Source organism: Girardinichthys multiradiatus, chromosome 3, assembly GCF_021462225.1.
Source record: "Girardinichthys multiradiatus isolate DD_20200921_A chromosome 3, DD_fGirMul_XY1, whole genome shotgun sequence".
NCBI classification, from domain to species: domain Eukaryota; kingdom Metazoa; phylum Chordata; class Actinopteri; order Cyprinodontiformes; family Goodeidae; genus Girardinichthys; species Girardinichthys multiradiatus.
The window spans coordinates 4,750,214-4,768,534 of NC_061796.1; the positions used below are offsets into that span (position 1 = coordinate 4,750,214).

At 41.2% G+C, this 18,321-nt stretch overlaps 1 protein-coding gene across 8 annotated transcripts in view; it reads left to right on the forward strand.

Moving 5' to 3' along the window:
- Positions 1 to 18,321, forward strand: part of fhod3b (formin homology 2 domain containing 3b) — a 138,676-nt gene that overhangs the window by 9,954 nt on the left and 110,401 nt on the right. The window lies entirely within an intron of this gene.

An 18,321-nucleotide genomic window follows, 5' to 3' on the forward strand; every position in this document is an offset into this window, starting at 1 on the left:
TAAACAAAGCACTAAGGATCCAAGGCTTAATCTGGGATACATGAAATGTAGGGTGTATGCGAAGGCTTGCAGGTAGGCCGAGACGAACCGCTGAGGGACTGATCACTGTCTCAATCTCATTAGGTCCGATGAAGCGAGGCGAAAGTTTTCGGGACATAGTCTTCAATGATACATCACGTGCTGATAACCAAACATTTTGGCCAAGCTGATATTCCGGGGCAGGTCGGCGTCGTCGATCAGCGAATCGTTTGTTTTGTTCTGCGGTTCGTTGGAGGGTTTGGATGGTGGAGTTCCATATGGATTTGCAGCGACAAATGTGTTGGTGGACCGAGGGAACCGTGATGTCTGGCGGCTGGTAACCTAGGGATGCTTCAAAAGGTGAACGTCCTGTAGCAGAGGAAACATGAGAGTTCAACGCATATTCTACCCATGGTATGTATGACCACCAGTCTGTTGGGTTAGTGGAAGTGAGACAGCGTATAGTGGATTCAAGTTGTTGATTGAGTTTTTCTGTTTGTCTGTTGGATTGGTTAAACAAAACTGCTTCCAGACCTGAGAGATGAATTGCGGACCCCGGTCGGACAGGATGTCATGTGGTATTCCATGCAATCGAAAAACGTGTTTGGTGAGGAGTTTAGCTGTTTGCAGTGCTGATGGGAGTTTCCTGAGAGGGATGAGATGGCAAGTTTTAGAGAAACGGTCCACGATTGTGAGAATGGTAGTCATACCTGAGGATAGGGGTAGACCGGTAACAAAGTCCAAAGCGATATGCCACCAGGGACGGCTAGGAATGTTAAGTGGCTGAAGGAGACCTGCGGGTGGTTGATTGCTGGTTTTGTTTCTGGCACACGCGGAGCAAGTCTGAACAAAGTCTTTGACGTCTTTGTGAACTGAAGGCCACCAAAACCTTCTCTGTATGAGAGCTATTGTCCTGCTGACTCCGGGATGAGCTGAAAACTTGGCTGTGTGCAACCAATAAATGAGTCTATGACAAACCTGAAGCGGGACGTAGATGCGATTGGGTGGACCTGTGCCAGGGTCGGGTTTCTGTTGGTGTTCTCTGTGGATTATTTCTTCTATCTCCCACCTGAGTGCTCCAACCGTCCAGCTGGGTGGTAGAATGAGAGCTGGCTCCTTTACAGAATCATCTGAAGCAAACTGTCTGGAAAGTGCATCAGGTTTTGTGTTCTTAGGTCCAGGTCTGAAAGAAATACAAAGGTCAAAACGTGAAAAGAACAAGGACCACCGGGACTGACGTGGGTTCAATCTTTTAGCTGACTGTATGTAAGCCAAGTTCTTATGATCCGTCCAGATTTGGACAGGATGTTCCGCGCCCTCAAGCCAGTGGCGCCACTCCTCAAGAGCTAACTTAATAGCCAGTAGCTCTCTATCTCCGACGTCATAGTTTCTCTCTGCATTGTTCAGTCTGCGTGAAAAGAAGGCACAAGGATGTAATCTCCCATCCTCAGAGTTCTGTGATAATATTGCCCCAACCCCAATATCAGAGGCATCAACCTCTAAAATAAACTTTTTCAAAAAGTCAGGGTGAATCAAGATGGGGGCTTGAGAGAACTTCCTTTTTAGTTCCTGGAATGCTTCTTCAGCCTCGGGTGGCCATGAAAATGAAACCCTAGAAGAGGTTAAGGCAGTAAGTGGTGCGGCTGTCTGACTGTAATTTCTTATGAAGCATCTGTAAAGTTTGCAAATCCGAGGAATCTCTGTAATGCTTTGCGGGTGTCTGGTACAGGCCACTCCAGGACTGCCTTAATCTTCTCAAGGTCAGATTGTACTTGTCCACTCTCGAGAATGTATCCCAAAAAAGTGACAAAGGTTTGGTGAAATTCACATTTTTCACCCTTCTCCAAAAGTACTTGGCGAACATGACGATGATGCTCCTCAACGTCCTTAGAATAAATCAGAATGTTGTCTAGATACACAAAAACAAAAACGTTCAAAAAATCTCTAAGCATGTCGTTAACCAGGGCCTGAAAGACAGCAGGAGCATTGCATAGACCAAAAGGCATGACCAGATATTTAAAGTGGCCGAGTGGAGTCTTGAAGGCCGTCTTCCACTCATCCCCCTGGCGGATCCTAACAAGATGGTAAGCATTTCTCAGATCTAGCTTAGAAAATACTGTAGCACCATGAACCGGTTCGAAAGCTGAGGAAAGTAGTGGAAGAGGGCACTTGTTTTTGACAGTGATCTGATTAAGACCCCTATAGTCAATACATGGTCTTAATGAACCATCCTTTTTCCCTACAAAGAAAAATCCAGCCCCAAGAGGTGAAGAAGAGGGTCGGATTATTCCTGCAGCTAAGGAATCATTAATATAATTCTCCATCGACTTCGGTTCGGGACGAGAGATATTATATAATCTGCTAGAGGGTAAGGGAGCGCCTGGGAGAAGGTTGATAGCGCAGTCATAAGGCCTATGGGATGGTAAGGACAAAGCCTTGCTTTTACTAAAAACTCCCTTGAGGTCATGATATTCTGGGGGTACATGTAATAGATCAATGTCCTCGTTTTCCTCACTACTCTGTTCAGAAAAGCTCGGTGAGAACGCTGACTGGAGGCAAGATGAGTGGCAACTAGTGGACCAAGATTCAACACGACCTTTCGACCAATCAAGATGAGGATTATGTTTCCTCAACCAGGGGTAACCTAAGACCAAAGAACCCTGTGATACTGGAAATACAAAGAAAGATATTTTCTCTCTATGATTTCCTGATAGTAAAAGGTCAATGGGTTTTGTCTGATGAGTAATTTGCTGTAAGGCCTGTCCATCAAGGTCAGGAGAACCACAGTAAAAGCACTGTTTGGCTTGTCTGCGTCTCTGTCTCTCTTCCAGAGTTAACCGGGTGCATCCTATTAACATAGGTTCTGACCCAGTAGCTAAGGGCTGAGTGGATTTAGTAATGGATGAAAAGTTAACCCGTGATTTAATACTTGATATTTCTGTTCTGGTTCTCCTTCTCTCCCTTATTCTGTTATCCACTCTTGTGGCCAAAGAAATTACTCCATCCAATGTAATAGGTTCATCAACCAGAGCTAACTCGTCCTTTAAATCCTCGTCTATGGCATGAAAAAATGCAGACTTTAAGGCACAGTCATTCCAACCGGAAGCTGCTGCCAAAGTATGAAATTCTATTGAAAACTCAGTGAGGGGTCTATTGCGTTGCTTTAATGCCCGCAGCTGACGTCCAGTTTCTGACTTATCTAATTCTGACAAAAATGTCTGCTTAAAGTCTGAAATAAATTCTTCAAAGGTACAACCAAAATTACAAGAAGCTGAAAATCGGGCCTCGGCCCATTGCAAAGCCTTGCCAGTCAATAAACCAATAATGTATGAAATTTTAACATCATCATGCAGGAAGGAATTTGGAGAGCAGTTGAAAACTAGGGCACATTGGAGTAAAAACCCTTTACAATTACCCACTTCTCCAGAAAACTTATCAGGGTTAAGGGAAATTACGTCATGAGAGTGAGGCGGCTGTAGAGTTGCCGGGGATGCAGCAGCACCATCTACCTGTGAGGTGGACTGGGTACTGAGGGTCTGCTGTAGCATGGAGGTGATCTGCACTAACTGCTGATTAGCTTGACGCTGCTGCTCTGTAAGAAAATGGAGAGATGAATCATGAGAATGAAGCTGATTTGCATGTTCTGAAAGAGTTCTTCGGAGTGTTTCTGCAGGGTCTTATTGGCCACAGTGTTCTGTCATTTTCGGTATAGATCTGACCCACATACAGAGAACACTCAAAAGAGAAAGTTTTTACAGAATGTATTGTCAGCAAAGTAATCTGGGGAGGACTGGAAACACCAACTGTACGGGAAGGAAGAATAATGGATTGGTGAATAAACGATTGATATGAAGTAACTGATTACTTAGATCTGAGAAATGGCTTACTAAATTGTTGTAGCTTGAACCACCAGGGAGAGAGAGATTCAGAGTCTTAACTTGCGAGGGAAGATCGTTCAGTTGTCTTCTTCGTTGTGATCTTGATCAGAATCAGAATCAGAAAAGCTTTATTGCCAAGTACGTTTTTGGACATACAAGGAATTTATTTAGGCATAGTCGGTGCAATACAGTACAAATTAAACAGTATAAACATATCTACAATATAATATAAATATATGTGCACAGTTTTAAGTGAGTGAGAGTAAATATAGAGCAGTATTGGGTGCGAGAGCAGTACAACAGTGCAGTTGATCATTGTGCAAGTATGGCAGTGCAAGTAAAGCAGGAGTCCAAGCTGAGCGTTAATGTAACACATAGAGTTGCAGGTTACAGGTGTCCTGTCAGCAAAAAAGGGGAGGTGTGGAGGAAAGGGAGTGTCAGGGTGGTTTCCGGGCTTTGTTAACAAGGCTGGTGGCAAATGGTAAAAAACTGTTCTTGTGGCGTGAGGTTTTGGTCCGGATGGACCGCAGCCTCCTGCCAGAGGGGAGAGTCTCAAAGAGTCTGTGACCAGGGTGGGAGGGATCAGCCAGAATCTTCCCTGCCCGCTTCAGGGTCCTGGAGGTGTAAAGTTCCTGGAGCGACAGTAGACTGCAGCCAATCACCTTCTCAGCAGACCAAATGACACGCTGCAGCCTGCCCTTATCCTTGGCTGTAGCAGCGGCGTACCAGATGGTGATGGAGGAGGTGAGGATGGACTCAATGATGGCTGTGTAGAAGTGCACCATCATAGTCTTTGGCAGGTTGAATTTCTTCAGCTGCCGCAGGAAGAACATCCTCTGCTGGGCTTTCTTGATGAGGGAGCTGATGTTTGGCTCCCACTTGAGATCCTGGGAGATGATAGTTCCCAGGAAGCGGAAAGATTCCACAGTGTCAATTGTGGAGTCACAGAGGGTGATGGGGGCAGGTGGGGCTGGGTTCTGCCTGAAGTCCATAACCATCACCACTGTCTTTAGAGCATTGAGCTCAAGGTTGTTCTGGCTGCACCAGTCCAACACATGGTCCACCTCCCATCTGTACGCGGACTCGTCACCATCAGAGATGAGTCCGATGAGGGTGGTGTCGTCCGCAAACTTCAGAAGCTTGACAGACTGGTGACTGGAGGTGCAGCTGTTGGTGTACAGGGAGAAGAGCAAAGGAGAGAGAACACAGCCTTGGGGGGAACCGGTGCTGATGGTCAGGGAGTCAGGGACGTGCTTCCCCAGCCTCACACGCTGCTTCCTGTCAGACAGGAAGTCAGTGATCCACCTGCTGGTAGCCCTGATGTTCATGAGTTCTTCTCTGGTGAGAGAGCTCCGGGTACCATCACAGAAGACCATTTCAAAGCAAAAAACAAAGCAAAACAATGCACACCAACACGCCGGGGCGACCATCTGCGGCACCATCTTGATATATGATGGCGCCGTAGATTGATGCCAGCCAAAGGGAGCTCAGGTACCGATGTTTGAGATGGAGGAAGGAACAGGGTATGCTGATGCCTGGATCCAGGAGTTGGAGAAAACGGGAAGCTGCTAGCTTGGTCCGTGTCCGAGAGGTACAGACGGTAGAGAGGAAAAAATCCACAATAAGATAGATCCTTAACTCAGTAGTTGAGAATCCAGATGCTCAGAGAAATTCTGGAACGAAGTCGAAACTCAGCAAGGTAATCAAAGCCTCAGGTAAAAACCTGCATGAAAACAAAATACAAAGTTACTTGAAGTTCATTAACGAAGCAAAATATCAGTAAAGGCTGAGCTTGTTACCACTAAGGCAAACACTCTGGCATCGAAGTGCTGGCAACCTCCCGCTTAAGTACTCCTCCAAGCAATCAGCAGATAGGAGACACCTGTCATCCAGCGCACCTGAGAACTCCAGCACCAACTGTGAAACACTGAATGGTTATGAAGACGAGAGCACCAAACACACACACACAAACACACACACACACACACACACACGCACACACACACACACACACACAGACTGACAGTTTCAGTGTCTTTGGTAAATTGCACTCCAGGTTGATTTCTATGAAGTTAACACTATAGCATACATAGCCTAATCATCAGATTAGGCTAATGCAGATTTGATGGAGATTTCGCAACATGACCGTCACAGCTTTCATACACCATGTGTACTGCACATGCATGCTTTACAAAAGCTTTTACACACCTGCTTCTCAAATATTAGAGCACTAACCCAATAACAATATTATATGGTCTTATGCAACACTATTAAGATGCTCGGTTTCAATGAATAAGAGTCACTCACCTCGAGATAGCATATGCTTGAAGCTAAAAATGAAACTGATGGCACCACTTGAAGGGGACATTGAAATTTCAAACCTAATGGGCAATTGGTCTTTAAATCTGGAAAAAAAAAACAAGACGGTGACATCTTGACAAAAGTAATACAGCACTGATGCAGTAGAACGCTGTGGATTCAAACTGGCAGTGCATCAAATGCAGCACACACTTCAAAGATGTGACAATATATTTTATAAAATTCCCCTCATTTTCTCACATTAAGACGTGTTTCAGCACATCAGCAAACGTGAGGACAGGAAACATTGTGACTACAGATTTTGCATCCTTTTGTTATATACTAAAGGTCTAACTTTTTACATAGCCTTCATAACACTGGGGGTCCTTTATCAAGTGGCAGCAGTGATGTAATCTAAACCAGTTGGCTTGTTGGATTACCTCATGACTAATCATGATGATCTCTTTTGAGTTGACACTATTTCATTAAATTACTGAAGTAAACAGAGTTGTACACATCAGCCAACTCTCTGATATACAAAACTATATGTTGTATTAACATGAGCCCAAAGGATAGACAACAAAATGTGTTTCATGCACTTTCTTTGGCCTTTCACTTTATGGACTCCATTTGTTTTACATGAACTCTGGAGCATGCTAGGTATATGCTCTGCCCACTTTAGACATTCACAAACCAAAGGTTGGCGTGAGAGTTCCTGGTTAGCTGCACCGCAAACATGTATGGATTTATTTGTCTAACTTGAATTCATAAGCGGCTCCCGGGCCCCGGTGTTTCTGTTGGACATCGAGAGGGCCGTCCTTTCCCAGTTCCAGCTGAAATTGTTGGGAGCTAATGGGGAGGTTGCAGAGAGCTGTGAGGTTAAAGCGGTCCAATTCTTCTCGCGTCAAAGGCCAAGGCTGCCAGGGATTGTGTCTTGCCAGCTGGCATGAGGTGGTATGTAGGTCATTAAAAACAGAGGAGGCTGGGGGTTAAGGTGGTTAGCCAATTATTTAGTGAAAAATAATGGTTAGTTCTGCTTACTGGCTTTTTATGGTGGTAATGTGCCCGGGAATGTACCTCCAGCAGTTTAGCATACCTTGATCTCATGATAACAATACTTAAACCGATGATGAAGTAACCTCACCTTTGCGTTATTAAATTTTCAATAACTCTCTCTTTATTGCAGATTTATCAGACATTTTTTTGAAAATAATCAGAAATGAATGAGTCAATTATAAAGCAACCTGCTTCATTAACCTAAGCAAACCTATGCCATCATCATCATTATTCCTTTTAGTTATTTACCTATGGAAAACATCCCTGAACTCTCTTGATTATTGGCAATTGGATCCATGTGTAATTGAAATTAATGACAGGTTACATTCCTGAGGCGCCTGTGTCATACCTAGTGTCTTTACAATCAGATTAAAGTATGATCCTCTGACAGAAGGCTGCAGAGCCAGGAGATATCCATGTCATGGGAGCTTAAGGGCCATAATCACTACCACACCATGTTATGTGGCTCAGCTACAAAGGATTGTGACTCGTAAACCCCCTTCGCCTCATCACTGATGCAGCTTCACTTCAAGTTATTAACTGACCATATTGCCAAGACATGTGCCGAGGCATTTCTGTTTTTAGGTAGTTGCTTTGTTATTAAAATTCTGTAGCTGTGAGAGACTGAATCAAGTATGTGTATTTCTAAGTCTCTGTGGAAGACAATTTAGGACTTATGGATTTATATTCAGCCGCAATGAGTCAATACTTTTTATAACCATCTTTCGCTACGGTTAAATCGTTTGGAGTATAATTCTACCCAATCTTGTACCCATCTATTGCAAACTCCAGCTTAGTCATTTTGTATGAAGACTGTCTAGGAAAATAAATTTGCGGGTCGTTGGGTGACCAGAATTAAGTCTGGACTTTGACTGGGCCATTCTATCTCACAAATATGTTTTGATCTCGACCTTGATGTTGTGCTTCTCGTTGTATGTTTGGGTTTTTTATTCTGCTGGAAGGTGAACCTCCACAGATGTTCTTCTTTGGTTGCCTTGTAATTAGCTCCATCCATCTTTTTATCAACTCTTGTCCATGCTGAAGAAAAGCATCCACAGCATGATACTGTCACTGTCATATTTCAGCTTAGTGATGGTGTGTTTGAGGTATGTGCAGTGTTAGCTTTCTGGCACACATAATGTTTTATATGTGGCCAGTATGTGACCAAAAGCATTCAGTCTTGGTCTCGTCCGACCAGAGCACCTTCTACATGTTTGTCCTCTACATTGCTTCTGACAAATTGCAAATTAGACTTTGGATGGCTTTTTTAACAATTGCCTTCTTCTTGCCTTTATTTCATATATGTATGGAGTTTATTACTAATATTTGACCAGTCAACAGAGTCTCCTACACGAGCTATGAATTTCTAAGCTTAGACTACACATGTGGAGTACATTTACTCATTATGGGAATTCTGAAGACAGTTGCTTGCATTGCAATTTATTTTGGGGTATCAGAGTGAAGGGGACTGAATTAAAAAAAGCATGCCACACTTTTCACATTTGTATTTGCGAAAAACAAACACAAAAAACTGTGTATATCCTTTTTCTTCCTTTTTACTATTAAGCACTACTTCTGTTGATCTATCACAGATATTCCAAGTTTAATACATTAAAGTTTGTTGTTGTTACACAACAAATGTGGAGAAGTTCAAGGGGTACAACTACTTTTGCAAGTCACTATAGCTTGACATGTCCTTTTAGACATTTCTAAACTTCTCTGGATATTTTTCTGAAGGGAAGATAAGCCAACCGCAGCATTTCCACAGTAACTGGCCATGATGATATACAGTACAGACCAAAGGTTTGGACACACCTTCTCATTCAAAGAGTTGTCTTTATTTTCATGACTATGAATATTGTAGCTTCACACTGAAGGCATCAAAACTATGAATGAAGACATGTGGAATTATATACTGAACAAAAAAGTGTGAAACAACTGAAAATGTGTCTTATATTCTAGGTTCTTCAAAGTAGCCACCTTTTGCTTTAATTACTGCTATGCACACTCTTGGCATTTTGTTGATGAGCTTCAAGAGGTAGTCACCTGAAATAGTTTTCACTTCACATGTGTCAGGTTTAATAAGTGGGAGTTCAAGCCTTATAAATGGGGTTGGGACCATCAGTTGTGTTGTGCAGGAGGTGGATACAGTACACAGCTGATAGTCCTTCTGAATAGACTGTTAGAATTTGTATTATGGCAAGAAAAAAGCAGCTAAGTAAAGAAAAACGAGTGGCCATCATTACTTTAAGAAATTAATGTCAGTCAGTCCGAACAATTGGGAAAACTTTGAAAGTGTCCCCGAGTGCAGTCGCAAAAACCATCAAGCGTTACAAAGAAACTGGCTCACATGAGGACTGCCCCAGGAAAGGAAGACCAAGAGTCACCTCTGCTGCGGACGAAAAGTTCATCTGAGTCACCAGCTTCAGAAATCACAGGTTAACAGCAGCTCAGATTAGAGAACAGGTCAATGCCACACAGAGTTCTAGCAGCAGACCCATCTCTAGAACAACTGTTAAGAGGAGACTGTGTGATTCAGGCCTTCATGGTAAAATAGCTGCTAGGAAACCACTGCTGAGGACAGGCAACAAGCAGAAGAGACTTGTTTGGGCTAAAGAACACAAGGAATGGACATTAGACCAGTGGAAATCTGTGCTTTGGTCTGATGAGTCAAAGTTTGAGATCTTTGGTTCCAACTACCGTGTCTTTGTGCAGCGCAGAAAAGGTGAACGGATGGACTCTACATGCCTGGTTCCCACCGTGAAGCATGGAGGAGGAGGTGTGATGGTGTGGGGGTGCTTTGCTGGTGACACTGTTGGGGATTTATTCAAAATTGAAGGCATACTGAACCAACATGGCTTCCACAGCATCTTGCAGCAGCATGCTATTCCATTCAGTTTGCGTTTAGTTGGACCATCATTTATTTTTCAACAGGACAATGACCCCGAACACACCTCCAGGCTGTGTAAGGGCTATTTGACCAAGAAGGAGAGTGATGGGGTGCTGCGCCAGATGACCTGGCCTCCACAGTCACCGGACCTGAACCCAATCGAGATGGTTTGGGGTGAGCTGGACTGCAGAGTGGAGGCAAAAGGGCCAACAAGTGCTAAGCATCTCTGGGAACTCCTTCAAGATTGTTGGAAAACCATTTCAGGTGACTACCTCTTGAAGCTCATCAACAGAATGCCAAGAGTGTGCAGAGCAGTACTCAAAGCAAAAGGTGGCTACTTTGAAGAACCTAGAATATAAGACATTTTCAGTTGTTTCACACTTTTTTGTTCAGTATATAATTCCACGTGTTAATTAATAGTTTTGATGCCTTCAGTGTAAAGCTACTATATTCATAGTCATGAAAATAAAGACAACTCTTTGAATGAGAAGGTGTGTCCAAACGTTTGGTTTGTACTGTAGTTTAACTATTGAAGTGAGTTGGCATTGACATATATTTCAAACTTAAAGGTTTTGCTAACATATGTGACATCTATTGGCGGGTTATTTGTTAAGATCTGAATCCTTAAGAAAAGACTCCACTCCCTTGATTGTCCTCAGAAGATCAGAACTGTTTGTGACTACATAATTGATTTGGCATGCAATTGTTTTTGTTCCAGTGCATGTGTGTGTATTCCAGCTTATAACATTTCACTGGTGCATATCATTTATACGCAAAAGCCAACAATTTTATGCTGAAAATGCTCTTCCTAGGTTTATTGCCTGTTTTTTGATGTGTTTGACAAGCATTTAAAAGGCAGGGGTATTAAAGTCCAACTGTTTGAGCTCTGCAGGCCTCAAATATTCAGTTTCTCATTATATCCGTTCATTTCTCATAGGAGAGCTCTGCTTTCATTTTCTTTTTTTTTTTCCAGCACTTTTTCCTGACCCATTTGGACATTGTTTCATAGACGCTCACGGCTCACACAGGATTTTCATTTAAGGGGAAAATGTGCATTTTAAAATCACCAGAGGATTTGTCGAACAACCATGCAAGTTAAATTTCAAGTAGAGAACTACATGTTTGTAGTTAAGGAACGTTGCTGACATGATAGGGCAGTTTGATAACTGCCCAAATATCTAACTAAACAAAATAAAACAAAACAGCAGTGGGTGTGTATGAGGTCAAACCAGCAGTTATGGTAGTTATGGCAAAATAAAAGGGGAATATGGTTGAACGAAGCTTTGGGTGCGCCCCTCCCAAAGTGTAGCTCAGCGGGACAAGGGCAGTCATAAACTTTCCCCCAGCAAGGTTGTAAAACTCAGCCCACACAAAGGGTCATAAACCCTTTTGGCGGCAAACCAGTAAAACATGAAGTTTAAGACAAAGAAAATGGTTGATTTTCACCATAAGGTTATTATAGCGGTCCAGTTTCACGGCGCACCTGCGCGCAGGTGTTCGCACAGTGAAGACACACTTGCGAGACACGGCGGCCTCCGACAGTACCAGCAAGTTTCAAAACAATGGCATGCACATACAATTCAGAACACATTAGACTCTAAATGGTGACTCTAATCGCACTAAAACCTCCTACTCTATCCTGCCCATGCTATTCCTAATAAAGAAATAAAAATAAAAGGATGAGTTTTACTTTGTTGAAGTCTTCCTTCTGAGCAGAGGGAGAGAGGAGGAGGGGGAAAGTTGGAAGTTAACGTGTGTCCACAGTTAACTTCGGCAAGAGCAGTCAATCTTCGTCCTTTGGCCTCCTTGGCAAAAAGGAAAAATATGATCTGACCGTCAGCAGTCGACTAGAACCAAGCAAGGAGGGAAAGTTGCGTCTCCTTGAAACACCGTGGTTTTGGTTACGTGTTAAACTCACGTCTTCGATCGGGAAAGTGACATTTCTGGCCTTCTCATTCCAGAAAACTCTTTCATGAATTTTTCGTTGGCCAACGAAGGAGAATAAATGAAGACTCCACGGGGGACCTCTTCTTCTCCAGAGAGAGATGCTTCAGATGTTGGTCCAGTATCCAACGTGAAAGCGCTTCTTTCAAACGTTCGCCTTCCTATATTGCCTCCTGTGACGTCAGACCTGGGACGGCCCCGTCATATCAGCCGCAGTAGCCGCTGGGTTTTGTAGGACAGACTATCCTGCGGTACAAAATGGCCGATGACATTGGAAAGGCATAGTGGCGTCCAACAACGTGCAAATAGTCCAATATTCAGCAAACAAGTGGTCCAACATTGCTGACATGATAGGGCAGTTTTACAACTACTTGTTGGTTCTAGTCATAGGCCAATGTCACTAAAGAATAAAGCCAGATTAGTCTTAAAACTTTTAACTTAACCTGTCTTGATCAGACGCCGGTGGTCCATCGGTGCAGGAGTTTCTCAGGTAAAAAATTCTAAGTCGGTAGAACACTGTTGGGCCCTCTTATCTCATATTAATTGGTCTTTGAGGTGAAGAACTCGCGTTACTGCAGTCCAACCGTGCGTTTTCACTTACTCAAATTACACATTATGTGTTTCATGAACAGGGTGTGAAACAGTCCCTTGGATAAAGCCAGATTTTAGATTTGGCCGACATCCGTCTGTCTAATTTGAGCTGAAAACATTTCAAAAGATGCAAGACTCTAATAAACAGGGAAGACAACCATAAAGAAAACAAAGCAAATATGTCGGCTCAGTTTCTGTCTGTAGCAGCTGATTGCCAAAGTAATTGATTATATGAAGTGATTGTTTATTTAAATTTAAATTAAACCCAGAAATCAAGTGGTTATGCATTTCATATATGCACTAAAATCATCACCATTCTATGCCACAGGCATAAGTAGGGTAGTGATATTGTGCTATCACAAAATATAAGGGCAATTAAGGCATCAACATTTTCACTTTCACTTGTTTGATTAGATAGAAAGCACATAAATATTATATTTTTAAACATTATAACATAATTAAACAAATAAATATAGATGCACCAGTCAAGCCTTTAACTAGCTGAGATTTCCTTAAGGTCTGGCCTGTAGATTGAAATTTTCTCTCTAAGGTCCATATCAAATGCCCCTAACCTTTATCGGATTTTTCATAAACTCAGACAAACATGCATAAAACATGTTGTATCTTGAAGTGTTCGTAGACTGTAAAAAGTAGGAAATTTGGTGAATCTATTGAGCAAACTATGTAATTCATCAGTGAAAGTCAATCAGGGGGAAATTGGCTGATTTTGATCGCTGGCCAATTAATTGGTTCATCCCTAATAGACATGGGCCGGTATGAGATTCTCACAGTATAATAGCCTTAAGTAATGAGACCAGGTTTACAGTATCATGGTATTATCACAAAATCTAATAGTAAGATTTAGCAACAATTGTTCTCATGGTTTTTAAAGTAACATTTTTCACTGTGCATATAATGTTTATGTTATCTATAACATTTATTGTTGACATTTTAATTTTGATACTTAGGCGCACATACACAGAATAAGACAACATGGTTGAGTGAACTGTTAGTCGTTCTGTTTAAAATCAGAGTAAATTAGTTCATGTACTCATGACAATGATTTACCAGCCAAAGGTATTTTGAAAAAAAAAAATCAAGTAGGAATTCTGCTGCAATTTAATAGTTTGTCAGTTGTGTGTTTCAACAGATGGATGCAGTAGGGTTGCTGGTTTATTTTTTTATTTCATGTGAAGCACTTTGAATTGTATTGCTACTGAAAGGTGCTATATAAATAAACTTGCCTTGCCTTGGTCCTTTTATATGTTTGCAGTTTAGGTCATTTTGTACTCAAAGTTGCGAAAGGTAGAGCTGTGGAGGATTCTGCAGCAGCCTCTTGTGGACGACAAATTAAACACAAGTTGAAAATATGCAACAAAGACAAAAAATTTAAATAACCAAACTATCGTCGTGTATACTTATATTACAACTACAATTCCAAATGATAATTCTTCAGTTTTAGTTTAGTTGTATTTGATGTCACACATAACATGCAGACTATTGTAATAAACGAACAATTAACTACATGGAGAAAAAAATGTATGGGATGTTTGGGATACTGTGGGATGTTTTTTTACCGACCACGTGTCAATTCATACTAGCATAACAAGCTAATAAGCCTTGTCAGTTAGCCAGACAATCCGTTCTGTCAGAATCTACAGTCAGCTGCTTTTATAGACTTGCTGCTGTAGCTTTCTAACTGTGGTTTTAAGACTATGTTGCCCTAATGAGAGTAATAGGTGGTACTTCTCTAGTTTTAACATGAGCACTTTCCAAACAGCTGACTTTTTCTTTTTGTAAGACAGGGAAATATGTAGGGGGGACCAATAGTATACCAAAACAGCGAATCTGCTCCGTAGAGTCAAAAACAGCTAGTTATTCTGGCAATGTCTCTGGCATCACATTAACACGTTAGTGCTTACATTTATTCAGTATTATAAAAAACAAATATAGTTTTTGCTGTCAGATATATAGATTTTTAACGAATCAAAATTAGTAAGTTTTATTAAAGCAAAACAAAAATTTTGTATGCAATTAGCAAAGTCCAATTATTTTGACACAACTGTGACTGCTAGATGGTGGCAAAGTGCTTCCAACATGAGATGAAGTATGTGTAGAAAATGCATCAACAGGCATTGGTGATATACATTACACTGGCTGTGTGGTGGTTTGAGGCAATAGTCCACAATGACTTTAAACCAGAGGAATGGTATGGCAAAGAATGTCTGTGCTTTTAAAACTGCAAAGTCTTTAAACTGTGGTAAACCTTGATCCCACAAACAGTGCATGAACCATTTCTATGAATGAACAATTCCCCAAACAAAAAGGTTCAAAACAGACGCAACATGTCACCTGCATACCAGTATCAGCTTTATCAGAGAACATGATGTAGAAGTTTTTCCAACATATCCTAAGTGAGAAAGACCTAATCTGAAGGCGTATTTTGTGACATTCTGACTGGAAGAGGGAATAACCATCTCCACAGATATATATGTATATCCAGTCAGCTCAGCTCCTGCTATTTTTTTTCTTTGTGCGACCTACCACCTCCCTTCCACCAGGTTTGTGCCATATGAGACTGTCTTGTCTATATGGTTTTAGCCCGCAAAGCGTCCTTTATCTGGAATATGTTGATTATTTGCTAAAGTTATCTTACATAATTCTGCTTTGAGACAAAATTACACAACAAGGATTGTAAAGAAGGCATCAATGATTTGTCATTATCTTGGTTGATGGTTATTTAGTATCAATAAATGAGGAATAATATATTTCAGATGGTTATTAAAATGTAATTAGCAATTGTGTCTCAGCAGTTCCTTTTATTTGAATTATTTATATAGCACCAGGTCTATCCCATGCCTTTTATTGTAAAAGGTTGTACAGTCAGTTGTGAGACTCTCCCAAAATATAAATCTGCAGGCCTGCTTGTACAACAGTGTTGGATTTTCATATTTATTTTCATTGGAGGTGGGCTTTAAAACTTTAAAACTTATATTCCATGCCTGTTTGGTTAATTTGATAATGAGAATGTCAGCCTATGAAGCCTCAGGTCTTGGAGAGGCTCAGGGATCCTGTTGCAGAAAGAAAGCAGGTATTCGTGACAAAATGGCTCTAGTTACTCGTTTGCCTCGACAGCATCACAGAGGATTACGTTCCTGTTTGCTGTCTCATCTCACAAGGGAAGGCCTGTGTTGACAAATGTTGCTCCTGTATTGCCTCTGGCTTTTGCAGGATACTATATTTGAAAAATAGTGAGCGTAAGGAAGCTTTTTCTACCATGTAATCTCATTTTCTGAATCATATCCGACCAGTTTAGCATTGACTAGTTCGGGGTGGGAAAGCTGCCGTTATGCCTGTCTTCCAACGCTGCCTGTTTGTGACATAGCATCAGTGTGAGCTGCTTTCTTTGTTGATAGGCCTTTTCTCTGACTGTCAAACCCACTTTTGCCGGCTCGTCCCTGACAGCCAGCAGTTGGCTCGGGGCCAGCCTGAATAATCACACAACCTTTGTGCAGGCAGCATAAAAGCCCATTTGTCAGAAGTCTGAATCTGTGAAGGAGGGGGTTGTTGTGCAGTTATACCTACTGTGCTCTTGTCTGTCTTGGTGTCTAGCTGATTTGTTTGTGTGTTTCTTTAGATATTTGGGAGGCTAAGGGAACAATATATCATCCAACCAAACAACAGAATGGACTCAGACAGCAAAATTCAACGCTTACTGTGGATGTCTGCTGCATTTAGGTAGGAGGCAGAGCTGCTGGTAGCAAAGATAAAGTTGCTGAGGCTCTCTTTGGGAGTGACGAGGATGAACAGGATCAGGAATGAGTACATCTGAGGGACAGGTCATGTTTAGATGTGTTGGAGATAAAGCCAGGAATGCCAGGCTGAGATGGTTTCGACATGTAAAGAGGAATTGTGACTGCATTGGTAGATGGATCCTGAGGCTGCAACAGCAAGGAAGGATGCCTAGAAGAAGACCAGAGAGGAGATTTATGGATAGGGTGAAATAGGACATGAAGATAGTGTGTGTGAGAGAAGATGATGCAGAAGATACAATTAAATGGAGACAAGTGACTTGCTGTGGCAACCCCTGAAAGAGAGAAGCAATGAGTCCTTCTATCAGTAACATGTCACAATATAGAGTCAAGTGTAGGTATGGTGCATTAACTGATTGGAAAAATAAATTTACATTTTAAGTGTCCAGACTGATTTTGATCACCAACTGAGTTCTTGATGCATCTCTACCCAAAATAGACACACAAAATAATTAATTATGTACTGCAGTTAAAACAAAATACGTTACCTAGAATGATGTACTTATACTGGGAAGATATAAATTACTGTCTTGTGACTAGGTTGCCAAACAGTAAGAAAAATAAATGAATGCCAAGTTTATTTCTCAACTGATTTTACAGGCTTATGGCTTTACTACACAGCAGAGGAGACTACCAAATAGACAGATTATCTCTTTTAAGCCAAAATACTCGTCTCTTGATGACTGAATTGAATTGGGGTGCATTGTTGCTGTCTTTGTTGTAGATTGTCATTCAGCTTTTGTAAGCAGCTGACAGGATGTTGATAGGGTCTTGACACATCTCCATTAACACAGGGGGTGGAGATGACCTCTAAGTTACTCCCATCTTTTTGTGTTCAGCAGAAGAACTTTTCACAGTTTGGTTACAAACAAATGTTGAAGAAAATGTATATTGCAGATCCCTGAAAAATAGGCTATTTTAGAAATCTCATTGAATGAAATATCCTGTGTCTTTTTACAGTTCAACCCAGACGTTAAATGGTACCTAAGCTGAAATGAAACCCTAAGCACTCAGTATCAATTTTGTTTTAATTATTAATGGAATGTCAAAAATTATTTATACCCCCAGTGAACAATCTTTATTGGAATTAAAGCAATAAAACCATTTTAATTGCTTACCAGCTTTTTGCATGTTTCACTGGTATTTTTATGAAATATCTTTGGTGATGAGCTCCAAGTCTTTTGAGTTTGTAAGGCTTCCTTTCCATCAGCATTTAAGGAATTGTTCATTCAGGGAATGTCGTACAGTATAAGAAGACAAGAAGATAAAAAGAATATTATCTTTTAGCCTTACTCATGTTTTTATTAATCATTTATATTAAGGATAGAGGTGATGTCACAATATGTGTGAAGGAGGAATTGTTGTAAAACAAGATTTGAAAAAACAGTGATTATGGTGTTCGCACTTTAAACTGTCTTTAGCATTTTATGTTAGTGGTTACTGCAGCTATCATTTGAAAACATTAGCCTCAATACGTTTTCTCCAGAGAATGTAGACCCATACATTAAGTCTGAAAATTCCAAAAAGCTGGCAACATATTCATATCCGTCATATTCCATTACAGTTTCCATTTGCTTGAAAAGATAAAACAGGACACCTTTGCCTTTCTCTGTTCAGCCTTCTTGTTATTCTTAAAAGTCTTGCTCTTTCTTGCAGCATGAATGAACTTCAGCCATGCTTCTACATTTCATAGAAAATAGTCTCCTATTAAATAGGTTCTTACCTGGTTGCTCTTCCTCTGACTTTACTTTTAAACACCTCACCAAAGCTGAAAATAGCTAACTTTAAGTGTTCTTCCCTCAGTAGCAGTGTCCACACTAAACAGTGTTGTGAG